Source organism: Miniopterus schreibersii (genome assembly GCF_964146895.1).
Source record: "Miniopterus schreibersii genome assembly, chromosome: 19".
Classification (NCBI taxonomy): Eukaryota; Metazoa; Chordata; class Mammalia; order Chiroptera; family Miniopteridae; genus Miniopterus; species Miniopterus schreibersii.
In genome coordinates, this window is record NC_138119.1 from 27,402,110 (window position 1) to 27,422,961 (window position 20,852).

Below are 20,852 nucleotides of genomic sequence, written 5' to 3' on the forward strand. Positions count from 1 at the left end.
TTGCAAGAGACTCAATGCCATGTTCTGTTGAGTGGTTTGGGAAAATAACGTGTGGACCTATATTGAAAAGCACCCATCCGATTTCAATGTGCCTCTCCGCGCCCACATGTAACAAAGCGCAAACCACTTGACACAGAGCAATTCCAAGTTTACCTGTCTTGTTCTCTCAGGAATTGTTAAACAAGATATATTTTAGTATCTATTTTGCTGGGCACTATTCAGAAGAATGCCCAATTCGTGAAGGTTGCATGTCAGGCACAAGGAGAATAAGGAACATCAGACAAGGAGGGAGGAAACTTGGGTTTGAATCCATGGTCTGCTACTGAGAAACTAAGTTAGCATTTAAACTCTGGTTCCGTGCACATGAAACGAAGAAAATGAGCTAGATCACTAAGGTACTTGCAATTAAAAAGATCTTTGCAACTGTAACTACTATTAATCCATAACATTTACTATTTCCATTTAGGGCTTGTACAAAATTAGAGATTAATTTTCTTAAAGTGAAAATTGCTAATGACACATTGGTTTACAAAAGGAAACTAGAGAATCTCTTTTCTAGAACAAAAAAGAGATCTTACTTGCTCAAAGCACGTTTTACCTTTTGATATCTGAGATGCCGACTTTCTTGCATAATGACATATAACTCTCAAGAGCTCATGTAGCTTTGTGATTTTACAACTAAATGCATGGTAATTGCACAATATAAAAGGAGGTGGAAAGCTGGCCAAAAAAGATTGCATGTAAGGGTTAAAGGAGGGGGAAAAACAAACAAAAAACACTTTCCTCCTGAGTAATGTAATGTAAGTACATTTTGCAGATATTTTACAGATAGTTATTAATACAGTAAGTAAATAATATATATAAATATTATGCTAAATCCTAAAAGTAATTTCAACTTTAATGCAAACATTGTTTTCTTACAATGTTTCTAAATTTCTAAAGCTGTTTAGAATGTTTAGAAATATTCCCTTTTCTGAGGCTATTTCTAGAGATACAAATACCATCAAATGTGGAGACAATCAAAAATTTTTGCATACTACATTATGTCCCTAAAAATGATATCAGGCCAAAGGCAAAAAGGGGAAGAAAAAGCAGCATGGAAATAAAGGTATAATCAGAATGTCACATCTAATATCATTGAAAGATAGAAATTATCAAAAACCAAATAGAAATTATGTACTTGAAAATTACAATAACTGAAATAAAAATCTCACTAGAAAGGCTCAACAGTAGATATTAGTTGACAGAAGAAAGAATTAGTGAACATGAAACAGAGCCACAGAGGTTAGTAAATCAAAGATCCAGGAGTAAAAAGAATGTAGAAAAAATGAAGAGAACCTCAGAGAAATGTGGAACCATCAAGTGTACCCATAAACAAGTAATAGGAATACCAGAATGAGAGGAGAAAGATAAAAGCAGAAAAAGGTATTCAAAGATGTAATGTCAAAACATTTCCTAAATTTACTGAAAAACAATAACTTACTCATCCAGGAAGCTCAACAAACTCCAAACAGGTTACAGGCAAAGTGATGCACAAACATACACACCATAGTAAAAATGCTGTAGGTGAAAGACAAGGAGATAATCTTGAAAGCAGCAAGAGAAAAATGACTCATCACATAAAACGGAATCCAATAAGATTAACAGCTGACTTTTCAGTAAAGACTTTGGAGGCCGGAAAGCAATGGGATTACATATTCAAAGTGATCAAAGAAAAAAAACTGTCAACCAGTAATCCTAGATCCAGCAAAGTTATCTTTTAAAAATGAAAGTGAAATAAAGACTTTCCCAGATAAACAGAAATTGAGAGGATATGTTGCTGGTACATTCCTTTTACCAAATAAATTAATTAATAAATAATAATAAAGGAAGTTCTTCAGGCTGAAAGCAACTGACCCCAGATGGTAATTTGAATTCAGAAGGAAAAATATACAATAACAATAGAGGTAATTAATTATAAGAGACAATACAAATGCATATTTTCTCCTTATTCTTTTACTTTGAAAGTAATTGTATAAAATAATATGTATATTATATATTGCTGGGCCTAAAACATACATAAAGAAGTATAATATATGTGTAATATACAGGGTGTCCCCCAAAATGTATACACACACTTTGAATAATTATAAAGGCAATGTTTACTAAAATACATTTCATTTTCGAAATTGAGCTATCAGCTGTTCAAGTGTGTATACATTTTTGGGGACACCCTGTATTTGCTGGTAACAACACAAAGGGGGTAGGTGGGAGAAAACTGTATTGGGCTTAGGAAGTAACTAAAATGGTAAAGTAATTATTCTTTGGTTTGTAACATTAACGGATGTAACATGATTTATAACATAACAAAAAAGGCAGAAAGGGAATAGAGCTATAAATGAATAACATTTTTATAAATCAATAGAATTAAGCTAGCACAAATCTGAGGTTGACTTGGATAAGTTAAGATGGATATTGTAAACTCCTAGGTGACCAATTAAAAAAATACTCAAATACCACAATGAAAAAGTGATTAAAGAAACTAAAATGCTACATTATAAGCATCTCATAACGGAAAAGAAAGCAGTAAAGGAGGAGCAGAGGAAAAGAGATGACTAAGTATGTAGAAAAATGAAATAATAATTAATATGATTGGATTAAATAGCCCATCAAAATGCAGAAACTGTCACATTGAATTTTTAAAATATGATACAACTATATGCTGTTTAAAGGAGAAGCACTTTTGCCTGCCCGGCGTGGCTAGGCGGTTAAGCATCAACCTATGATCCAGGAGATCAAGGTTTGATTCCTGGTCAGGGCACATGCCCGGGTTGCTGGCTCGATCCCCAACAGGGAGCGTGCAGGAGGCAGCCAATCAATGACTTTCTCTCATCATTGATGTTTCTATCTCTCTCTCCCTCTCCCTTCCTCACTCTGAGATCAATAAAAACATATTTAAAAAATAAAGGCGATGCACTTTAGATTAAAAGATACAAATAGATAGGAAATAAAAAGTTAGAAAGAGATATATTTTGCAAAAACAACAAGAAAGCAGAAGTGGCTATAATAAAATCAGAAAAGTTGACTTTAAAACAAAAAAAAAGTTACCAGAGATAAAGAAGGGCACTTTATAATACTAAAAGGCTCAATCCAGCAGAAAGATAGAACAATTGTAAACATATATGTACCTAATGACAGAGCACCAAAATACATGAAACAAAAAACCGACAGAATCAAGCATTTTCACTTCTGGGTATATACCCACAAGAACTGAAGGCAAAGATCAAACAGGTACTTGAACACCAATGTTCACAGCAGCATTATTCACAACAGCCAAAAGGTAGAGAAACAACCCAAGTGTCCACTAATGGATGAGTGGATAAACAAAATGTGATGTATACACACAGTGGAATACTATTCAGCTATAAAAAGGAATAAATATGTAGTACAAAGTGGAAGATCTTCAGACATTGTGCTAGGTGAAATAAGCCAGATACACAAAGACTAATATTGTATGATTCTGTTTATATGAAGTTCTACTTCCATAGGGTAAATTTTTTGCTATGTACATTTTACCACAATAGTATTTACATTAAATTTAAAATTTCACTTGAGCGAGAGAGTTAAAATCCAGCTTTCAAGTGATTGAAAGTAACAGCTAGTGAAGATATGGAGGTGTTGGTAACTAGCCTTTAAAGAGAATTTATGAGTAAAGAAAAGAGGGTTTAGTGCGGAGTAACTCGAGATTAGAAGGCTATTACTCAATTTAGAATTTAGTTGATTTTAAAAAAATTCTAACTTAAGTGGACCGTGGGAAGAATTAAGTTGTGCAATAAATACAGCTGATAAATGATCCTGAGGACAAATGGAGAATTTAGCAAAGGCATAGGGGAATTGTTTGACATCTAAAATATCAAGCAGAGATGAAAGATACAAATAAAATATATTTTGAAATAAAAAGAAGGGACACTGAAAAACTTCACATTGGAAATTAATATCAGTTTTGAAAAGAAATCAAGAACCCCCCCTTGTTATAAGGTCAATGTGATCCCAATCAAAATAGCACAAGAATTACTCTAAAGTTCATCTGGAAGAATTAATGTACAAGAATAATCAGAAAAACATGAACAAAAAATAATACAATGTTATAATATATCATTAGATGCTGTAATAGAGGAAGTAACTGGAACAGAATAAAATTCAGAAATAGCCAAAGTCCAAAAAGAAATTTGGTATGTGAGAAAAGTTGTACTTCATATCAGCGGTTAAAATACAGTAAATAACATAGTGATAAATGGTTAATAACTTGGAAAAGAAGAAAGCTAGATCTCTACTTCAGTCTGCATCAAAATAAATCCCAGCTGGATCAAATATTTATGTGTAAAATATGAAACCATAAAAATACTAGAAGAAAACATGAAAAATTTTCCAAACCTCAAAATATGAAAGGTCTTTCTAAATGTAACATAAAATCCAGAAGCTATAATTGAAAAGACTGAAAAATCTTAAGCCACATAACATTAAATTTCTGAGTCAAAAAATCACTATCAATAATATAAAAAGATCAACTACAAAAATATGTATTAATATACAACAAAGAACTGCATGAGTCCTTCCGAATCAGTAAGAAACTATCAATGCAGAACAAAAATGGGTCAAATTTACCAAAAGTCACAAATCTACATACATGAATCATATATAATACAAGCACATAACCTTTAGCAACCGAAACATTTAATAGCAAACTCTAGAACCAGCAATTCTTTTCACAATTAAAGAGCTATTATAGATTTAAGAGGAAATTTATATTTAGAAATGTAAAATAAAATACAGGTGTCAAAGATATGGACTGTGCTTCAAATTGACTTCTTTCCCAATTTCCTTGGGAGTGAAAGGTACAGATTTTCAGGAGACTAGAAAGTCAAATTTCATTTGTAAACTATAATGTTTAGTTGTAGCCACTCACGGTTCTAGAATTCAAAATTGACACACTGATGGCAGGGCGCTATAACTAGCAACGGAAAGCTTCCTGCCTATTTATTTAAAAGAATATATTAGAAATGGCAGGCCTGGACAATTACCTCATAATCTGTGACAGGCGATTCTTATTCACCTGCACATTACCGTGTTTTTGTTTCCTACTGTCAAAAGTTCGACAAATTAGAAGAAAATGTTCTGACCTAGTACACTTATTAGACAGCATCTTTTATATTTGTAAAATACAAAAGAAGTTATTCTATTGGCAGCCAACCATTTGCATAGATCATCCCTGTATAGTTGTACACTGTGAAAATCAAATTTCCAAATATGCACTCGGTTATTAGTTCTATTTTTAACCTGCCACTCATATACTGTCATGTACTTAAAATTCAGAACATGTTTACATTACCCATCCAGCCGGCTAATGCAACTGCACACCAGACAGTCATGCATAATTCAAATCAATATCCTCAGGCTTGCAACTCTAAGTCAAAGCTGCCTTTAAAAAAGCTAGGGTGTGACTTTAACATGAATAGAGTATATCTAATTTTTCTTTTTTTGTGACAAATTGATACTTTCTGCAATGAAACGTCAAAAATGCAAAGCCACCGTATAATAGATCTTTACACTATTCAAAAAAAGAGGTAATTGAAAAAATAAATAAGGCAACTACCATAGTCTAAGAAAATTAATTCTAAATAGTGAAACAGATACAGCTGAACAAGTCTCAAACAGCAAAGCTCGCAATATAACAACAGATATGAAGTTTTGCCAACAACCAGAATGTACAAAATTTATAAAATCGAGGATTTAAGTTACACTATGAACTGGGAACTCTTTTCACGCTTAAATACAAATTATGGTTCTAATATCAGTGAAGTTAGTTTCATTTATATTCCTTAAATAAAAACTTCTTTACTGAATTTCTAACTAGTGATATGTCTAGAAATGGCCCAGGTCTAGAAAAGCTTGAGTCTATCAAATTTAAATTGACGTTTACCAGCTAAGTATGTCAAGCAACAGCCCTAAGTATCTACCAAACCAGATTCTAGTCTCTGTCACTTTCACAGTGGTATCTGCTTTTTAAAAAGTAAGAAAAGAAAGATAACTGAGTCTTACTCAATAAAGGTCTATTTGTGAGGCTGCTGAAAACATAAATATTTACCAATAACTTGAAATGTGACACATAATTGATTAGCCTCTGGATTAAAGTTCTCATAAGCAAGAATAAATGTATGTATTCTGATACTTTTTCATCCCAGAACCTTCAAATTGGACTCGTCACTTAAAGAAACCCTCCAGATATGGATGACATCATTGCTCGGGCAACTCAACTCAATTATGAAAATCTCAGATTAGTCCTATTCAATATTACAGACATACCAAACATAATACCCTCTACGATGACAGTCCATTACTGTCAAGGTGCAGTAATATAAGGGATAAATTAATGGGATAGTGAGAAAGGATTCAATGGTATCTGAGATAATGAAAAAAAAGATTAAATGGCAGGCCTTTGGGAAATACAGTCAAGGCACGGAAGTCCTTTCAGGGAAGGCAGAGAATTTAGTTCAGGTGCACGGAATATATCTTCTCAGTTTTCTTGTGGAGATGAAAAATTTAAACAAAAGTTCAAATGACAGAGTGGATAAATCAAAGATGTCTTCATTGATTAAGACCTGAATTTAATTAGGAGCTTACAGATAACACTGTTAGCCACATCTGTCCAATAACTATTCTCAAAGAAAGTAACATAAAAAAAAGTTTTATAGCAATCCAACTACCGATTGTTGCTAGAAGTCTCTCCAGCATCAGTTTCGACGGACAGAAATTCAAAATTGTAACAGCAACAACAAATAAAAAACTGCCCTAAAAAAGAAGGTTCATCTCACCAAGCAGTAATAGTGGCATGGACCATGGATAATTTTTTCCCTTTCTTACAGGATATTTCCCTTTAAATTTCCATATTTCTTGCCCACAATTACAACCAAATAATATTTTTAATGCTCTCCAAAGGTAAATAAATTATTAGCTCAGTTTTTACCTTTTATTTACAACTTTGAAGAGTATCTGTAGTCTTAGCATCAAAGTTCAAAGAGCAGAGTATATCATATTAATTTTGACAGAGACTAGTGAAGTTTTTAAAAAATAGCCAACAAAAAAGAAAAGAATGATTACAGATATAAATTGCATACATAAATAATTTATCTTTCATATCTAACTTAACATATGATACTGAAAATTATAAAGGCCATAAAATGAAATTTTATGAGTTGTAGTATGGATCACAGGAGCTCAGAACGTGAGAACTGGAATGAACCTTATTAGATCCTATTACCCAACCCCATCATTTTTGCAAAAGGAAGCTCAGAGAGCCTGTGACATGCCCACAGTAATGGTTTACAGGAAGGGTAAGACTGGAAGCCAGGGCTGCCACTTATAGGACTGCTGAGCACCAACTGTACAACCACGTGATGGCTTGAACCATTCACCTTAAGTAGGTTTAAGCAAAAGAAATAATGAAGTTCCATATTAAGTTTAAATGGTACAGACACAGCAGAGGCCAAAGCTAGCCTGGAGCTGAGCTTCAGGTACAGCTCATAGATGGATTAGACTTCCCACCTCTCACTCTTCACCCGTGATTTACCTGCACCCATGGATTGTACAGAGGTGAGAAGCCTCCCTGGAAAGCATCTTAAGCTAAGGCTACATGTAAACGTGTCTGGCTGACTAGAGGGTAGAATGAGTGAGACGATCCAAATTTCTGAAAGAAGCACGGAGACTGGAGAGTCATAAGGGAAGGTGAATCTGTAACAGAAAATCATCCTAAGCAATAGTGCCTGAAGCCAGAGTAAAGCAGAGACCCTCGTGCAAGGTGATGGCAGTCGGTGAACCCATCTTGCCGAGAGACTGTGGCCAGGTATTCACATGCCAGCAGAAAACACGCACAGCACAAACTGAAGAACAGCCTCTTTAAGCTCGGTTAACACTTTGGAGCCCAGGACTCTGACAGGACTCCCCAAACTGAGCATTAAACAAAAGCGGAATTCTTTTCCTCACTTGCAAAAGCAAGCTGAATTGTCATGTCCCAGGGGTAACCGAGCACCACAGTAGCAGAGGCCACCAGTACGGCTAAGAGCAGTGCGGACAATGTCCTGGGTGCCAGACCTGCCCAGAAAAGAACAGTTCAGAGCAACAAGGTCAAAGGAAGTAGCAGTCTGGCCTGATCCGTGACTTTCTGAGTGGCACCCCTAAGAGCTCCCTACAATAGTTGAAAGAATGGGAAATGCATGAGACTGGCGTCTCCTTATGAATGAGTGTGTGAAGCTGGCACTATTACGATTTGAGCATTAATGTCAATATGATCCTGTTCATGTCCATATAAGGGAGAAACTTGACAATATTTGGGTTTTATCTATGTACACACTCAAACACGTTCTCTCTCGTTCAGATTAGCAGGGAATTCATCAGATCTTTACCACCAAATTCATCCCCAAATTAATAAATATTATACCCTGTATATAACTCTAATGCTGTATTTCACTATAGATTAATATAGCTGGTTTCCATGATATACTATGTATATTTATTACATATATTTTAAATATACTAAAACTGAACCCAACTGATTTTAAATATGTAAGCAGTTTATTAAACAGTCTCAATGAAGTGGACTATAACATTAAGCAGCTTAATTTTACTCTCGTTTCTATGGTTTAACTGCATGATACTGAATTTCCCCATGCTGCCCCTAATTCAGTCTCAGGGCAGAGTTCGCACATCCCCAGTCTCTGTTAGCACAGAACCTCAAGCTAGTAGGATTTACAGAGTCCACTCCCAGCTCTAACTCAAACCTCATTTCTTCCCCTAAATTTCTAATGGGAAACAGTTGGTGACAGCGCACAGCTTACGGAGCTGCTGGGACATTAAGAGAATTAACACGAGCTGCACACAGCGAGCGGCTAGGCCCCGGCCCTGCCCGCTCCCTCCGGGCCGCCCCCTCGGGGCTGCTCGGGGACCTCGCCGGGGAGGCGGCGTGCTCTGCGCTCCTAATGTCCCCTCCGCCCCAGCACCTGGGTCTGGCGTGCTTTTCCCTTCTCTCTTCCAACTCCAATGACCACGACGTACAGGGAGTGGCAAGGACCGCTGGGCTGCGGTGGCCCTTACCGACGCGATGGCTACTTCACGGGGCTGCACATGCTTCGTGTCAGCGTCAGCTCGGCCCCCCAGAGAGGGCAGCCAAGTCTCCCCATGCCCGCGGTTAGTCTTGGGCAAAAGAGCAGAGTGCTTTTTAAATATAGCATCAAAAGACTTATTTCTATGGTGTTTCTAAATGTTCTGTAAGAAGAGCGACAACCTTGTTTAGAGCAGGTTTCTAAAAGGTTTGTCGGAGGTGGAGTGACAATGGGAACTGGGAACTCAATTTAAATTTAAGAGTAACATTCTGATGGGGGGAAAAGAGCTACTCTGCCTTCTTGACTAATCAAATATCAATAAAAAGACAGCTGTTTCCATTTTTTTAGATAGTTCCGAGTTTATGAACTCTTTTTCACTCCAACAAATCAAACTCACAAAAGTTAATTATGTCACACAGATAACAGTGATCAAAGATAAATCTGAATTAAGTTCCTCCACAGCGTATATTTGTTTCCTGACTCACGTGACTAAGTCAGAACTTAATGAGAAACAAGCCAATGCCCTCCACAGGGCTCCAGACAGGCCCAGGTACCGTGGAGGGGCGGGCGGGGCGTGTGCCAGAGACGAGAGGCGAATGAAAGCATACGCTGCCGACCCGACCCCACTGTGTCCTGGTGCCAAGCACCCAAGCATCCCGGGAATTCAGGGACATCAGGCACAGGAAGGAGACAGGGAGAGGAGTTATACTGACAACGGACTATTAGGTGCAAATCTGTGCCATGGGTGGCGCGATGCCCACCCACCTTTATTACTCAGTTCCAGACAAGCATGTACCACATGCCAACCAAAAAGACAATGGAGGATCCTTCTGAAAAAGAGAAAGGCCTCACAGGCTATACTCACAGTACAGTTGTGCCCGAGGCACATCCATTACAAAATTTTATAATACAGGGGAAGAAAATACTCTAAAATTTCCAGAGAAAAGAAAACATCTAAAAATGACAAAGAACTACAATGAAGTAGGCATCTTACAGCAACACTGAAGTGAGAGGACAACAGAGCAGGTTCCATACCTGGCCAAACCATTAATCCATCAGGAAGTTAGAATAAAGGTATTTTCCTAAGTGCAGCACTTCACAAACTCACCTCCATAATGACATTTCTCTGGAAGCTACTGGAAGATACATTCCACACCAAAATGGGGAAGTAAACCAAATAAGACCACTGATTTTTTAATGTACTTTCATCTACAAGAATTACTTTCATAAGAACTAAAAGGTGTTCTGATGATAAGACCAGGGTTAGAGAAATGGTTAATGGCTTTAGGTCTTAATGAGATTGGCAGCAGAAGCTGAACATTTCGGCACTCATTCCACAGACATAACCCACAGAATTGATAATGAATGCTAGGAACTGTTACACTGAGCTACTTGACAAGACTCCTATTATTGCTAAACTGAACTATAAAAATTTCTTGCCTGAACAGTTATCTTCTATTCTCACATCTTGAATCCATTACAGACTTAGAGTGTTATTTCCTAGAACAAATGTCAGGTCATGTAATGCTCCTATTTAAAAATCTTCTAATGGTTCTTCATTGCCGAAAAGAAAGTCTAAATTGCTTAGCCCAGCAGCTAAGACCTAAATGATCTACACCAAGATAACTTTTCAGTCTCATATTTTACTACTCCAGCCACACACGACCACCTGCTGCTTCTCAGACTCAGCAGAAAAGAAGTTAATTTTCTCTAAAAAGCTATTTTTCTATCTTTGTGCAGAGCAGACAATTCAGAAAATACTATGGCATAAGTTAGTGGTTCACTGTAGTAAAAGAGCAAAGAGTCCCTTACAATATAACCATATCCTCTAGGTATGACCTTAAAAAGTTAAATTTAAGTAAAATGTTTTTATCTATATCATACATATAGATATCAAATTTTTATGTTTGGGTGTAATTTGGCTTTCTTTAATCAGGGCTATGTATTTATGTGGAAATAAATGAAAGTAGAAAATCTGCAGTCATGTAGCAGATATCGTATAAAACTATAATACTGGAAATCATAAGAAAATGTACAGAATATAACAGAATGACCTTGGCATTTAATAACACACCTAAAACTTCAAGATAACACATCATGGATTAAATTTTTTTAAAGAGGAAACATAAACTTTTAACACACAAGTGGAATTATTTTTTAATTAATGAATATACCTCGTTAATCTCCTGCTAATCTGTTGAATGGGTCCCTATCCATTTATAATGCTTCCTGCCTGTCAACTCTTCATTATTTATTAAATTCCTAAGAATGCCATTGTTTTTGTGCATTGAGAGCTCTTAATACCTGAAATTGGTCCCAAAGAGTTTACCATGGTGGGGGAAACTCCAAGGGCCTGAATATACTAAAAATTCTATAAAAAGAATTAGTCCAGGTAACTTGTGAACACATTACTTATATACTTTAGTAGGATGTAAGCTAAACGGAATGCAAACAATTCTTGAATTTTATTTAACTGGTTTATTGTTCAAAGTAGTGCTTGTGTAGCAATTTCCAAACTACGGTGTGTGCATCATAGGACTAAACAGATAGGTAAGTCCATGAATGTTGCTGGGACTCACAGCTCTGACTAAGGGTGAAAGAAGACATGAACTCACAACAGGGGAAGGAGAGGAAGAAGCCTGTGGTGCTGGATTCAACTCCGCGGTATCGGGACGAACTGTGCGCAGTGGGAGAGCCAGGAGGCAACGGCACCAGCAGTAACAAGCACGTCCAGATGTTGGTTTCTAAATACCATTCCTCACAAAAGAAACCAGGGCTAGCTTTAAAAAGTGATTGATGCTGGAATACGCCAGACACGGAAAGATAAATGCAGTAAGATTTCACTTATATGTGGAATTTAATGAACAAACTAAACCAACAAACGAAGTAGAAACAGACTCATAGACACAGAGAACAGACTGACGGCTGTCAGAGGGGAGGGGGCTGGGGGCTGGGGGCTGGGTATAAAGGTGAAGGGATTAAGGAAAAAAAACCTTCACAGGCACAGATACCAGCACAGTGATTACCAGAGGAAAAGGGGGTTGGGGGGAGGTAGTAGAGGTAAAGGGGGGTAAATGGTGGCAGAAGGAGACTTGACCTGGGGAGGGAAACACTGAATACAATATACAGATGGTAGCTTACAGAACTGTACACCTGAAACCTATATAATTTTATTAACCAAGGCCACCCTAATAAATTCAATTTAAAAACTCCAACTAATAAGATAACTTGTTAAATTTTAAGACAATTACCAACGCCATTTTACTCAACCAAATATACACAAACTTTAAACTAAGGGTGTTGTTTTAAGGAACACTCAACAGTCTATTCACTCAGGGATTCAATATTTCCTCCTACAGGAAAGCAGATTTCTCATTCAAAATGCTACTTTTAACCGCTAGCAGTTTTGCATGTGTGAATTGTGTTTTACATTTGATACTGAATTTAGTATAAAACAAAATATAGTATCACAATAACCATTACTGAGTTTGCAAGGAAAAAATGTATTAGTTACGTAGATGGGCATCGTCTACACATTTTAAAATACCAAGGAACTCCTTTTAATGTTATCACAAAGCTTTAATGTTGATCAACTACTTCAATCATGTCAAAGGGAACGAAATGGACCAAAAAAGCGCAAACTTTTGATGTAGATAGTAACTATAAACTGTATGCTTTTGGTAAGGTAGAAAACGCAGCCGCTATATTTTACCGAATTTTTTTGTTTGCCTTTATTTACTGTAACCACGTAGCAATTAAATTATCAGGTCAAAAACATTACTGATGCCAGCCGTCTGTACCGTCCAGCAGTCGCAAAGCACTGTCAGCAAACTGCCAAAGACACGACTCCTAAAATCATCCTCGCTTTCCTTTCTCAGATACCTAACTGCTACAATCATCTTTTTAGAGAATCCTGTTAGTTACTAGTCAGGGTAAATCATCGTGTTAGTAATTAAGATTCTTCCTAAGCAACATCTCCAGTGTATCCTCCTCTCAAAATGTTAATTTGTGACATTCCATACTGCCATCAGGCTTATTTATAAACACAGTGGGGGGAAAAAAGGCATCTACTCTCATGACCTTATCCCTGGGGCTTAAAGATGTACAGAAGTTTCCTAAACAATAATTTCAATCTCCTGGAACCTATCACATGAAGGGGAGAAGTGATATTTAACACACATACTGCATGCTGGTTTTTTTTCCCTAATTTTTAAATTTTGGCATACACCATATACAAACATAATTTATATTAAACATAAACATAATTAATTATGTAGAGTTATTTATTTCGTTTAGCTTCTCCGCACTCTTTGGGTGTTCATTCCTTTTTCATTTAAACCTCTCCTCCCCTCCCCACTTCTCCCCACACCAACACCGGCCTGGTGTATTCCGTAACAACAACCTAGTGTATTTTCAAGTCCTCTGCCATGCCCACAGAATCATACCCAAACCTGAGCAGGAATGCAGACAGACACCAGCATGGGGTTTCTGCCAGTGCCCCCAGATATCTGCTTCTTTCTTTGGGGTCCAATCCACCACCAAATAGAAACAAAGTATGAAATACTGCCTTAAAGATTTGCAAAATCTAGTTTCTGTATTAACAGAATGTGATCTGACTAATTTATTATCACCTTTGATTTCATATACGGAATCTACTAGTTATTACAGATAAATACCTCCAAAATGGTTCTTTCAAATGCTATTCTACTACTTTTGCTTTTATGTTTTAAAACTTTATTAAGGTAGAGTAACTGACATGCCAAAAACGTCACATACTTAGTGTATACAATTTGATGCACTTGGACACAGGCTTACACACCCAGGAAACTGTCACCACAATCAAGGTAATCAACATAACCATCACCACCACATGTCCCCTTGTGCCTCTCTGTTGTTTTGCTTTGTGGTAAGAACATACCAGGAGATCTTCAAAACGTTTTATTAAGATGGTAGATCTCACCCAATGCTATTCTAAACCAAAGTTCAGGAAGGTGAGAAGTGTGTTTCACTTGGTAAAAATCCTTCTTGTTTATTAGTATAATAAAGTTTTTTTTGCTAAAACATCTGAGTTTGAGACCAAAAGTCCAGGAATTTCCCAGTTGTATGGCTCTTCCTTTTCCTAGGTGGCCAAAGTCTTCATGAAATTGTCTTAAAACAACGAGACAGGATTCTTTCTTTCTGTTTTTTTTTTTTAAATATGTCTTTATTGATTTCAGAGAAAGGGAGGGAGAGGGAGAGAGATAGAAACATCAATGATGAGAATCACTGATCAGCTGCCTCCTGCACGCCCCCCACTGGGGATCGAGCCCACAACCAGGGCATGTGCCCTGATGAGGAATCGAACCAGGATCTCCTGGATCCTAGGTTGGTGCTCACCCGCTGAGCCACGCCAGGCCAGGCAAGACAGCATTCTTGAAAGAAAAATATACAGTTTCTTTATTCTTGTACCTGGGCCCTGGGTTCAACTGAACCTGGGTTTGCATCCCAGCTCTTACAGCCGTGTAAGCTTGGGCACGCTAATGTTCCTCTCTAAGCTGCTGTGTTTTTCAAAATTGGGAAATTAATTAGATAATTAATAAAATCACAAGATTTCTGTGAAGAGGAAATGAAATACAGTACTCTACACAAAGACTTCAGTAGTGCCTGAAAAACAGGAAAAACAAATGTTGCTCTAGCCACATTAATAAGCACCCCTCGCCTGAGGGCCCCTCCACCTTCGGGCCTGCCGCTGCGCTGTCCTGCAGATCTCCACCTCCCTGTAAGCAGTGGGGGGCTTTCTGGGATCCAGAGCTGGCAGCCCTGTCAGGCACAGCCTTTAGAAGTAGCTTCAATTTTCCACTATATCTCCTTAAAAAGGCCACGTCGCATGCTGCAGTGCAAAGGGACCTGCCTCCCTCCTTAAGTGTAGCTTCCTATGAGATCTGCCTCGTCAGCAAGCTTGAACTTACCGTGAACACAGATACCGGACTCAGTTTCAAGCACCCGCTGTTGCCCTCAGGTAGTAAGACCACTGTCAGTCCATTTGTAACAGTATGTGACGCTCCCTGAGTGTATCTGCGACTGACCTCCTACAGGCTTTGTCAACAGAAACCCACAGATGAAGTGCCAGGCCCTGGAACTGCCAGGCTGCTGTTAGCATCCATTCCTCCACTTGCCAGATCTGCCTCAGACCCCAGCGATGGACACAGCCCAAGTTCAATTTAGGTATATCTCTCACTTGGTTACTGAACAGTTCTTTCTCAAAGCATGGGCCTGTTTTCTAGTTACAAACACTATAGCTCAGTTTCACCATGAATGAACTTACTAGGATCTTAGTGTGATCTTAGTAAAATCACATGCCTCTGGGTATCACTTTGTAACCAATCAAGTAAGAATATCTTTTATGTCTATCATTTAATTTCTGTCATTCCAGCTACCTCCTACCAGACACCCCCCCCCCCAAAAAAAACTGTAAAGGATCTATACAAATACAATGGAAAACACAGCAATCTTACCAACTTATTTTGACATTGGAAGTGTGTAAACAGATGTTCAGGCCACTGTGTATGGCCGTGCACTTGTGTGCACTGCAAAGGTACCTGGCTGAGGTGGGTGCTGAAATCTAGGCTGTGTTGGGGGTTTGCCAAGTCTAACACCTGGAGGAGAGGATGCCTTTTTCTTCCTACATGGGTGCTATGTGCTCACTGAACTGTATTCTCATGGCCTAGTGTCTGTTCACAGGTGACAGGTTTTTTTTAATTCACTCACCCAGCAAGCTGTACCTTTTCCTTAAATTGCACAAACACATCCCATCTATAGGTCAGAGGCGGCCTGCAAAAGTAGTACTGTAAAAGAATTCTGGCCCAGATGGCACAGCTCAGTGATTGAGCATCGACTTAGGATCCAGGAGATCACAGTTTGATTCCTGGTCAGGGCACATGCCCAGGTTGTGGGCTTGATCCCCAGTTGGGGGTGTGCAGGAGGCAGCCAATCAATGACTCTCTCATCATTGATGTTTCTATCTCTCTCTCCCCCCCTTTTTCTTCCTCTCCCTGGAATCAATAAAAATATATTATAAAAAAAAAAGAATTCTGCACTACTGGGAGCAACTGATCTCACGTAAAAGATCTCTAAAACACAAAGATGGAGGAAAAATCTTCCAGATCAATCTCCCTTCAAGTTGACCATATTTAAAGCACACGCATAACACAATAAAGAATTCTTCAGAGGAGAAATGTTCATGGACAAAAACTAAAATCAAAGAAGAAGTTTAACAAAAATCTAAATAAACCATGTAATATATATGACTTTCACTATTTTAAGACACTAAACATTTTTTACGTCAAAAGCATCTAAAAAATACAGATTTTTTTTTTATACTTAGCCTCATCACAAAGAAACTGTGGATATTAATAGAACAACCTTTATAAAGCAATTAAAATGCACTTTAAGAAAATGTAAACATAAAGAATTTATCACTCAAGTATTAAATTATTTTTAAAATAACATTTAAATAAAATGAATAAAAAATACGTTTTAACACCCTTAATTTTAGGATAACATCAAAATTATAGAGCTTGTGAAGTAGCCGTAAGAAAGAGAATGACAGGTGTGTGTATATATACATATAAGGTACACACATACCTTAAGACATAATGCTAGAAATTATTTTTAATAAAATTTTAAATTAATTCACCCCCCAAAATAACATCATAAGATTTTTATAATGTAGCTGTGCCACAATATGTAAATACATCTTGGTAATCTCTATGGGGAACTAAGAAAAGCTACAAATAATAGAAAGACATTCTAATAATTTTACACTAAATTTGCTCTTTATAGAAAAGCATCTTCAATAGGCTTCTTCTATCTAATATACAAATGGAAAGTATTATTAGCATGAATGGAATTCCAGAGGTTAGTCTACCTTACCCTCTTAAACAAGATATCCACAGCCTATCATTTATCTCTTTTTAAAGAGAGGATTATCAGAAAATGCCCTTAATTTTACCAACATAGTAAAAATGAATTAAAATTATTAATAAAAGGAAATTTGACAAATTGTCTTGTTTATTTTTTCCTAGAAAAGTTTCTTATAGATATCATTCCCTTTTGTAGTTTTAAAAAACGAAAAGATTATTATAGCCACCTAGGGGAGAAAAGTTGATCAACAAATATGCCATCACATTTTCTTACTTTTCTGGAATACCTGTACTTCAGACTTACAGTATATAACCTGTTCTGAAGGACCCAGCTAAAGGGGTTAACCAGGGACGAAACAGACTTAGGGAGGATATTAAAGCAGCCATCACGACCCAACAGAAGCTAGAACAACATCCGTTTTGCAGTGGGCCTGACAAGTACGTTTTTATAACTTACTGCATGACCTTAGGTTAAAAGTTACTTATTCACTAATCTGAAATCTCTTCTCGCTGGTGTAAACCGAGATCCTCTTACCTACCACAATGAGTTGCAGTGACGATTATACAGGACGGTGTGTAGAGAGACGAATGGGGCCAGGCACACCGGAGCTCAACAGATGAGAGTCCTTACCACCTGGCCAGGAAGTTCTGCTGCACCGTCTCTCCTACTCCCTGCCAGGCCCTCCCTGCCCCTGCTCTGCTCTCGCAGACGTTTCCAATATTGGCTTCAAAAGCTTCTCTACTGGAATTATTCAGAGTGCTGAGAAATGGGCTAACGGTTCCTTACCTGCAGTAAGGTAATAGTATGTCATGTGAAGGTGATACCATTATAATTAGCTAGTTAGTAATGAGAGAAAAAAAGCAAAAGGGAGGCCAGACATTATAAGCATGGCCATCTGGGCAGCTTCACCAGGAAGCTGCAACTTCACACTCCCCAGGGAACTGCGGGTCCATCCCCTGTAAGCCACTGGGGAAGGGACCGGACAAATTACACAACTGTAATTCAGAGTTCTACCATTTTCCACATAGACTACTCCAAAGACGACCTTAACTGGTGTCTTTCCTAGAGTCTTCCTGTTGTCAAATGAATCTTTCAGAAACACATCCCTAATCACGGTCCCTTGATGAGTTCTCACTGGCTAAGAAATTAAATCCAGAAGTAGACTTCCAGAGCCAAGTAGACTTCTCTCTGTTCCTGAAATATTCCCTACATTTTACCACTTTTTACTTTGGGGTTTATGAAGTTCCCTCTATCGAAACTCCCTCTATATAAATCTTTTCACCGTCTTTTCGCCCATTCTTCAAAGTTGAACACAAATGCCGTATTTTCTGAAGCTCTCTCATGCCTTCCCAATGGACGGTACTTCACTCCCTTCCTTAGAACCTTTCAGCATTTTATAAGTACTGGGGCATCTTTGGGCATGTTCAGAATTTACTATCACATGGAAACATCCCTCCCCAATCAAATGCTTCTGTTCCTTCCCCACACCACCGAATCTACTATGGGGTCGTCATGATCTCTGATTTTTCAATAGCAATAACCTAGGATACAAAAGCCAGTATCCCAGCTTACTGTATCTTACATTATAACTTGGTCATCTCCCCACCCCAAATCCCAACCAAAAATTTTTAACAATAAGGATATCCATCACCGCTGGATATTCCACAGACATTTTGAATTCAGCGTGACCAAAACTAAATTCTGTCTTCCACAAACTCACTTCCCCAATGCTCTCTAAACTAATTTAAAATCTTGGTTCCTCACTCAGTACATACATTCAGTCATTCACCCAGATATACTGGGACCATCCCTAAATCTACGAATTCTGTACCCCTAAATTCACTGCCAATGAGAATCTCACCACTGTTTACATAACTGGTCTTTTCTGCCGCCAGCAGCTACTACTTCCAGTTCACCTTCTGATACAACAGTTAAACAATCTTTTTTAGATACACTGATCCAAAAGTGCCATACTGTCCAGCTTCAAAACCTTCCAGGACCCTTTATTTCCTATAAGACAATGTCCAATCTCCTGAGCACAGCATCCAATCCCATTACCTGCCCATTCTCCAAACACAGATCCCACATGAGACACTGAAATACACTTTGCTCTCCTGCAATCACTGGGCCGTGGCTGTTGAAACAGCTTTCACTCAGGCCCAGTCCACCTGTTCTGCGAAGGCTGCATCACACATCCCCAAATGCCCACCTCCCGAACGAAGCCCGAGTCACCTCCTGCTCCGCACGCCACGAGACCAACAGACCTCCTATCACACTGCATTACACGTACACTCATGGTCTTCCTCCTCCAGGCCGTGGGCTCTTCGAAAGCAGCTTGTTTTATTCAGATTTTATCCATAGTATCTAGTAAAAAGATTTCAACAGCTGTTTACGAAATAAATCTCATTTCAGAATGCCTAAAATCAACCTACCTGGGTGTTTTATGAAATAATTTAGGGTGGAAATGGTAGAGAAGTACAGCTGGGTCCTGCATATACAGGTAAAATGAAATGACGGCGATCCCAGGACACTTTCACCAGCGCCAGAGGCCAGGGCAAGGACAGGGGAGCCACTGAGGTTGTGCCTCTGTCCTCACTGCTTTGCCGCAGACACAGAGCCACACCAGAATAACAGGACCACGGGGAGGAAGCAACCAAGACGGCAGAGAAGTGACGGGAGTGAGGGAGGAGGCGACATAAATAGGGGGAAATAAAGCTACGAGAAGGGAAGCGTCCAGGGTCCCAAGTTACAAACGGGGCCTGCTCAGGACTATCACCACCATGCCGCTTGCACTGCCCTCCCCTACAACACCCATTTCCTGATCACTCACCCTTTACTGCTAGACACTATGCTGAAGACTACCCCACACACCATTCAGGGTTCATGACAACCCTACCACGAAGGTAGCACCCACATTTGAGGGACACTAAAGCAAACCTATAAACAATGAACCACACTGCCCAAGGTTTCCGTTAAGATGTTAAGTCATAGAGCCAGAATATAAAAAAGAGTCAGGCTTCAAAATTCTCTTTCCACTATGCGACCCAGGTGCCTGGGGTGTAAATAAGTTGGGAGCTGGCTTTACTGCTTTGCACTGTTTAGTTATCTTTGGGAGCACACGTCTTGTTTCCTTCATTACTAAAGGTATGTTTGAAGGTAAAGTCCACGTCTGTTTTATTTCTTCCCTAGCATCTCATCAAGATCTTTCTATATAGTAATCACTCAGTATTTGATTAATTTCTTATTATACCTGGTTACTAGCAGAAATAAAAAGAGGTCTAGTGCTCTTTAGTTAGCATTAAACAAAAAATACAAAGAAAGATGCAGCTCCTTTGACTACAGTATGTGCTGGGGTAAGACTTCAAGTCATCAATTGTAAGAGGCCCTAAAACATACACCACAGCTATGAAGTTAAGGATGGTTTGGTGTAATAATGAAAACACTGTCTAAGACACTCCTTTCTTTAGATCTGGGTATAAAGATAACAATTACTGTATGAGTGGTCATATAGTACATCAAGCACATTAACAACTCACTTAAACGTGGAAATAAGTTTGCTTTCATTGTTAAAACCTCTTCTTTCTCTTGTAGAAAGGTGTAAAACCATGTGAGAGTGGACCTGCGTCTTCCACAGAGGTTGAGTTCTAAAGTCAATGTCACTACATGAGGCAAAAATCAATTCGAGACGAAATAACCTTTGGAAATTCCTTGAGCCATCCTTACAGCATAGTATAACACAGGACCAGCTCTCAGAAATCCCAGCTGCACAGTTTTTCCTCACACGCGGAACACACTGAGCACCATTTCTTCTGCCAT

At 38.3% G+C, this 20,852-nt stretch overlaps 1 protein-coding gene across 1 annotated transcript in view; it reads right to left on the bottom strand.

Annotated features, from left to right (window-relative positions):
* The window catches only part of SYT14 (synaptotagmin 14), a 113,255-nt gene that overhangs the window by 51,513 nt on the left and 40,890 nt on the right, over positions 1 to 20,852 (bottom strand). The window lies entirely within an intron of this gene.